Here is a 6,136-nt window from a genome sequence, read left to right as displayed (position 1 = left end):
TTCAGATCGTGTTTTGCCGACCTTTACACAGAAGTTTTACGTCACATCCAAAGGAGAACAAATAATGGTTTGGCAGTGTCTGTGCCACGGACCAGCAGACAGGCTCCAGCGAGGATTGAACTCGCGACCCCTGGTTTACGAGACCAGTGCTCTTACCACTGAGCTATAGAGCCATTGTGCATGAAAAAGTAGTCAGCGTTTGCTCCTCAAATGTTGCCTGTATGATAATTCTGTCCCTATTTCATGATGCAAAGAGAAATTGACGGAAAAAATAAAATCCTAGCAGCTGTCCACGCACAAAAGCTCCATCAACAAACCATGTATTTTTTGTGCTGAATTTGCTGTGACTTTCTCGCTAATGTGCAGGTCACTTTAACGAACGCACAATTTATGGCAACCCTTGAAGTAACCACTCTTGTCAAAAGAAGGCTGTCAACAGCAGACGACCCAAGAAAAGTGGTTACCTTTGCTGTAAAATGTTCCGCAGAGCTGAGGCTCCAGTGAGGATTGAACTCCACGACCCCTGGTTTACAAGACCAGTGCTCTAACCACTGAGCTATGAAGCCACGAAAAACTGAAGATTTAGGGTCAAGAAATCTAGTGTGCCACATTTCATGTGGCTACTCGATATGGCGCTGCATCAAAAGCAGGACAGATCGGAGAGAGCAGTAAACGGAAGAAGATTTTCAGATGATGTTTTGCCGACCTTTACACAGAAGTTTTAAAATCCACATCCAAAGGAGAACAAATAATGGTTTGGCAGTGTCTGTGCCACGGACCAGCAGACAGGCTCCAGCGAGGATTGAACTCGCGACCCTGGTTTACTTGTGACCAGTGCTCTTACCACTGAGCTATAGAGCCATTGTGCATGAAAAAGTAGTCAGCGTTTGCTCCTCAAATGTTGCCTGTATGATAATTCTGTCCCTATTTCATGATGCAAAGAGAAATTGACGGAAAAATAAAATCCTAGCAGCTGTCCACGCACAAAAGCTCCATCAACAAACCATGTATTTTTTGTGCTGAATTTGCTGTGACTTTCTCGCTAATGTGCAGGTCACTTTAACGAACGCACAATTTATGGCAACCCTTGAAGTAACCACTCTTGTCAAAAGAAGGCTGTCAACAGCAGACGACCCAAGAAAAGTGGTTACCTTTGCTGTAAAAATGTTCCGCAGAGCTGAGGCTCCAGTGAGGATTGAACTCACGACCCCTGGTTTACAAGACCAGTGCTCTAACCACTGAGCTATGAAGCCACTAAACTGAAGATTTAGGGTCAAGGAAGAAGATTTTCAGATCGTGTTTTGCCGACCTTTACACAGAAGTTTTACAATCTAGTGTGACAGGCTCTGCCACAAATGTTGCCTGTATGATAATTCTGTTTCTGTGGCTACCCCCTGGTGCATCGAAAAGCCAGGACAGATCACTGAGCTAGCAGAGCCATTGTGCATGAAGAAGATTTTTTCAAAAGTTGTCTGTTTTTCTGTCCTTTTCACACAAAGAGAAGTTTTAAAAATAAAATCCAAAGGAGAAAAGCAAAAAAAACCATGGTATGGCAGTGTTGGGAAAATGCCAAGGACCAGCAGACAGGCTCCAGCGAGGATTGAACTCAAGCACTCCTGGTCTGAGCTATAGAGCCATTGTGCATGAAAAAAGTAGTCAGCGTTTGCTCCTCAAATGTTGCCTGTGCCAAGGACCAGCAGAGACAGGCTCCAGCGAGGATTGAACTCGCGACTCCTGGTTTACGAGACCAGTGCTCTTACCACTGAGCTATAGAGCCATTGTGCATGAAAAAGTAGTCAGCGTTTGCTCCTCAAATGTTGCCTGTATGATAATTCTGTCCCTATTTCATGATGCAAAGAGAAATTGACGGGAAAAATAAAATCCTAGCAGCTGTCCACGCACAAAAGCTCCATCAACAAACCATGTATTTTTTGTGCTGAATTTGCTGTGACTTTCTCGCTAATGTGCAGGTCACTTTAACGAACGCACAATTTATGGCAACCCTTGAAGTAACCACTCTTGTCAAAAGAAGGCTGTCAACAGCAGACGACCCAAGAAAAGTGGTTACCTTTGCTGTAAAATGTTCCGCAGAGAGCTGAGGCTCCAGTGAGGATTGAACTCACGACCCCTGGTTTACAAGACCAGTGCTCTAACCACTGAGCTATGAAGCCACGAAACTGAAGATTTAGGGTCAAGAAATCTAGTGTGCCACATTTCATGTGGCTACTCGATATGGCGGCTGCATCGAAAAGCAGGACAGATCGGAGAGAGCAGTAAACGGAAGAAGATTTTCAGATGCGTGTTTTGCCGACCTTTACACAGAAGTTTTACGTCACATCCAAAGGAGAACAAATAATGGTTTGGCAGTGTCTGTGCCACGGACCAGCAGACAGGCTCCAGCGAGGATTGAACTCGCGACCCCTGGTTTACGAGACCAGTGCTCTTACCACTGAGCTATAGAGCCATTGTGCATGAAAAAGTAGTCAGCGTTTGCTCCTCAAATGTTGCCTGTATGATAATTCTGTCCCTATTTCATGATGCAAAGAGAAATTGACGGGAAAAATAAAATCCTAGCAGCTGTCCACGCACAAAAGCTCCATCAACAAACCATGTATTTTTTGTGCTGAATTTGCTGTGACTTTCTCGCTAATGTGCAGGTCACTTTAACGAACGCACAATTTATGGCAACCCTTGAAGTAACCACTCTTGTCAAAAGAAGGCTGTCAACAGCAGACGACCCAAGAAAAGTGGTTACCTTTGCTGTAAAAATGTTCCGCAGAGCTGAGGCTCCAGTGAGGATTGAACTCACGACCCCTGGTTTACAAGACCAGTGCTCTAACCACTGAGCTATGAAGCCACGAAACTGAAGATTTAGGGTCAAGCAATCTAGTGTGACAGGCTTTCATGTGAACTACAGATGGATTAATGGCCAGCTGCATCTTACCAAAGCAGGACAGCCATCGTGCAGAGCAGTAAACGGAAGAAGATTTTCAGATGATAATTTTGTCCCTATTTTTACAAAGAAGTTTTAAAATCCTAGCACATCCAAAGGAGAAAAAATAATGGTATGGCAGTGTCTGTGCCACGGACCAGCAGACAGGCTCCAGCGAGGATTGAACTCGCGACCCCTGGTTTACGAGACCAGTGCTCTTACCACTGAGCTATAGAGCCATTGTGCATGAAAAAGTAGTCAGCGTTTGCTCCTCAAATGTTGCCTGTATGATAATTCTGTCCCTATTTCATGATGCAAAGAGAAATTGACGGGAAAAATAAAATCCTAGCAGCTGTCCACGCACAAAAGCTCCATCAACAAACCATGTATTTTTTTGTGCTGAATTTGCTGTGACTTTCTCGCTAATGTGCAGGTCACTTTAACGAACGCACAATTTATGGCAACCCTTGAAGTAACCACTCTTGTCAAAAGAAGGCTGTCAACAGCAGACGACCCAAGAAAAGTGGTTACCTTTGCTGTAAAAATGTTCCGCAGAGCTGAGGCTCCAGTGAGGATTGAACTCACGACCCCTGGTTTACAAGACCAGTGCTCTAACCACTGAGCTATGAAGCCACGAAACTGAAGATTTAGGGTCAAGAAATCTAGTGTGCCACATTTCATGTGGCTACTCAAGAAATCTAGTGTGCGATATGGCGGCTGCATCGAAAAGCAGGACAGATCGGAGAGAGCAGTAAACGGAAGAAGATTTTCAGATGCGTGTTTTGCCGACCTTTACACAGAAGTTTTACGTCACATCCAAAGGAGAACAAATAATGGTTTGGCAGTGTCTGTGCCACGGACCAGCAGACAGGCTCCAGCGAGGATTGAACTCGCGACCCTGGTTTACTTAGACCAGTGCTCTTACCACTGAGCTATAGAGCCATTGTGCATGAAAAGTAGTCAGCGTTTGCTCCTCAAATGTTGCCTGTATGATAATTCTGTCCCTATTTCATGATGCAAAGAGAAATTGACGGGAAAAATAAAATCCTAGCAGCTGTCCACGCACAAAAGCTCCATCAACAAACCATGTATTTTTTGTGCTGAATTTGCTGTGACTTTCTCGCTAATGTGCAGGTCACTTTAACGAACGCACAATTTATGGCAACCCTTGAAGTAACCACTCTTGTCAAAAGAAGGCTGTCAACAGCAGCAGACCCCAAAAAAAGTGGTTACCTTTGCTGTAAAATGTTCCGCAGAGCTGAGGCTCCAGTGAGGATTGAACTCACGACCCCTGGTTTACAAGACCAGTGCTCTAACCACTGAGCTATGAAGCCACGAAACTGAAGATTTAGGGTCAAGCAATCTAGTGTGACAGGCTCTAGCAAGAATTGAACTCGCGACCCCTGGTTTACGAGACCAGTGCTCTTACCACTGAGCTATAGAGCCATTGTGCATGAAAGCAGTAAACGTTTGAAGAAAATTGTCTGTATGATAATTCTTTCCCTATTTCATTACAAAGAAAAAAATCGTTTTAAAAAATAAAATCCAAAGGTCCAGAAAAGCTAAATAATGGTATGGCAGTGTCTGTGCCAAGCCACGACCAGCAGACAGGCTCCAGCGAGGATTGAACTTTTCGCGACCCTGGTTTTGAGACCAGTGCTCTTACCACTGAGCTATAGAGCCATTGTGCATGAAAAAGTAGTCAAAAAGCGTTTGCTCCTCAAATGTTGCCTGTATGATAATTCTGTCCCTATTTCATGATGCAAAGAGAAATTGACGGGAAAAATAAAATCCTAGCAGCTGTCCACGCACAAAAGCTCCATCAACAAACCATGTATTTTTTGTGCTGAATTTGCTGTGACTTTCTCGCTAATGTGCAGGTCACTTTAACGAACGCACAATTTATGGCAACCCTTGAAGTAACCACTCTTGTCAAAAGAAGGCTGTCAACAGCAGACGACCCAAGAAAAGTGGTTACCTTTGCTGTAAAAATGTTCCGCAGAGCTGAGGCTCCAGTGAGGATTGAACTCACGACCCCTGGTTTACAAGACCAGTGCTCTAACCACTGAGCTATGAAGCCACGAAACTGAAGATTTAGGGTCAAGAAATCTAGTGTGCCACATTTCATGTGGCTACTCGATATGGCGGCTGCATCGAAAAGCAGGACAGATCGGAGAGAGCAGTAAACGGAAGAAGATTTTCAGATCGTTTTTGCCGACCTTTACACAGAAGTTTTACGTCACAGCCAAAGGAGAACAAATAATGGTTTGGCAGTGTCTGTGCCACGGACCAGCAGACAGGCTCCAGCGAGGATTGAACTCGCGACCCCTGGTTTACGAGACCAGTGCTCTTACCACTGAGCTATAGAGCCATTGTGCATGAAAAAGTAGTCAGCGTTTGCTCCTCAAATGTTGCCTGTATGATAATTCTGTCCCTATTTCATGATGCAAAGAGAAATTGACGGGAAAAATAAAATCCTAGCAGCTGTCCACGCACAAAAGCTCCATCAACAAACCATGTATTTTTTGTGCTGAATTTGCTGTGACTTTCTCGCTAATGTGCAGGTCACTTTAACGAACGCACAATTTATGGCAACCCTTGAAGTAACCACTCTTGTCAAAAGAAGGCTGTCAACAGCAGACGACCCAAGAAAAGTGGTTACCTTTGCTGTAAAAATGTTCCGCAGAGCTGAGGCTCCAGTGAGGATTGAACTCACGACCCCTGGTTTACAAGACCAGTGCTCTAACCACTGAGCTATGAAGCCACGAAACTGAAGATTTAGGGTCAAGAAATCTAGTGTGCCACATTTCATGTGGCTACTCGATATGGCGGCTGCATCGAAAAGCAGGACAGATCGGAGAGAGCAGTAAACGGAAGAAGATTTTCAGATGCGTGTTTTGCCGACCTTTACACAGAAGTTTTACGTCACATCCAAAGGAGAACAAATAATGGTTTGGCAGTGTCTGTGCCACGGACCAGCAGACAGGCTCCAGCGAGGATTGAACTCGCGACCCCTGGTTTACGAGACCAGTGCTCTTACCACTGAGCTATAGAGCCATTGTGCATGAAAAAGTAGTCAGCGTTTGCTCCTCAAATGTTGCCTGTATGATAATTCTGTCCCTATTTCATGATGCAAAGAGAAATTGACGGGAAAAATAAAATCCTAGCAGCTGTCCACGCACAAAAGCTCCATCAACAAACCAT

The 6,136-nt window shown here is 44.6% G+C and overlaps 16 non-coding genes across 16 annotated transcripts; all 16 read right to left on the bottom strand.

The window, feature by feature from the left end:
• Window positions 1-100: 100 nt before the first annotated feature.
• trnat-cgu lies at window positions 101-173 on the bottom strand. Its single transcript has one exon. It is a non-coding gene; the product is annotated as a tRNA-Thr (tRNA).
• Window positions 174-492: 319 nt separating this feature from the next.
• Window positions 493-566, bottom strand: trnat-ugu. The gene has a single exon. It is a non-coding gene; the product is annotated as a tRNA-Thr (tRNA).
• Window positions 567-787: 221 nt separating this feature from the next.
• Window positions 788-861, bottom strand: trnal-caa. Its single transcript has one exon. It is a non-coding gene; the product is annotated as a tRNA-Leu (tRNA).
• A 319-nt stretch (window positions 862-1,180) lies between these two features.
• trnat-ugu lies at window positions 1,181-1,253 on the bottom strand. The gene has a single exon. It is a non-coding gene; the product is annotated as a tRNA-Thr (tRNA).
• A 451-nt stretch (window positions 1,254-1,704) lies between these two features.
• trnat-cgu lies at window positions 1,705-1,777 on the bottom strand. The gene has a single exon. It is a non-coding gene; the product is annotated as a tRNA-Thr (tRNA).
• Window positions 1,778-2,098: 321 nt separating this feature from the next.
• trnat-ugu lies at window positions 2,099-2,171 on the bottom strand. Its single transcript has one exon. It is a non-coding gene; the product is annotated as a tRNA-Thr (tRNA).
• A 220-nt stretch (window positions 2,172-2,391) lies between these two features.
• Window positions 2,392-2,464, bottom strand: trnat-cgu. Its single transcript has one exon. It is a non-coding gene; the product is annotated as a tRNA-Thr (tRNA).
• A 320-nt stretch (window positions 2,465-2,784) lies between these two features.
• Window positions 2,785-2,857, bottom strand: trnat-ugu. The gene has a single exon. It is a non-coding gene; the product is annotated as a tRNA-Thr (tRNA).
• A 241-nt stretch (window positions 2,858-3,098) lies between these two features.
• On the bottom strand, window positions 3,099-3,171 carry trnat-cgu. Its single transcript has one exon. It is a non-coding gene; the product is annotated as a tRNA-Thr (tRNA).
• A 321-nt stretch (window positions 3,172-3,492) lies between these two features.
• Window positions 3,493-3,565, bottom strand: trnat-ugu. Its single transcript has one exon. It is a non-coding gene; the product is annotated as a tRNA-Thr (tRNA).
• Window positions 3,566-4,193: 628 nt separating this feature from the next.
• Window positions 4,194-4,266, bottom strand: trnat-ugu. The gene has a single exon. It is a non-coding gene; the product is annotated as a tRNA-Thr (tRNA).
• A 39-nt stretch (window positions 4,267-4,305) lies between these two features.
• On the bottom strand, window positions 4,306-4,378 carry trnat-cgu. Its single transcript has one exon. It is a non-coding gene; the product is annotated as a tRNA-Thr (tRNA).
• A 561-nt stretch (window positions 4,379-4,939) lies between these two features.
• Window positions 4,940-5,012, bottom strand: trnat-ugu. The gene has a single exon. It is a non-coding gene; the product is annotated as a tRNA-Thr (tRNA).
• A 218-nt stretch (window positions 5,013-5,230) lies between these two features.
• On the bottom strand, window positions 5,231-5,303 carry trnat-cgu. Its single transcript has one exon. It is a non-coding gene; the product is annotated as a tRNA-Thr (tRNA).
• Window positions 5,304-5,623: 320 nt separating this feature from the next.
• trnat-ugu lies at window positions 5,624-5,696 on the bottom strand. Its single transcript has one exon. It is a non-coding gene; the product is annotated as a tRNA-Thr (tRNA).
• Window positions 5,697-5,916: 220 nt separating this feature from the next.
• Window positions 5,917-5,989, bottom strand: trnat-cgu. The gene has a single exon. It is a non-coding gene; the product is annotated as a tRNA-Thr (tRNA).
• Window positions 5,990-6,136: the final 147 nt, after the last annotated feature.

The sequence above is a fragment of the Alosa alosa genome, unplaced genomic scaffold (assembly GCF_017589495.1).
Source record: "Alosa alosa isolate M-15738 ecotype Scorff River unplaced genomic scaffold, AALO_Geno_1.1 AALO_1.0_unplaced_951, whole genome shotgun sequence".
In the NCBI taxonomy this organism is placed as follows: Eukaryota; Metazoa; Chordata; class Actinopteri; order Clupeiformes; family Clupeidae; genus Alosa; species Alosa alosa.
This window is presented reverse-complemented; position numbering and strand designations above follow the sequence as displayed.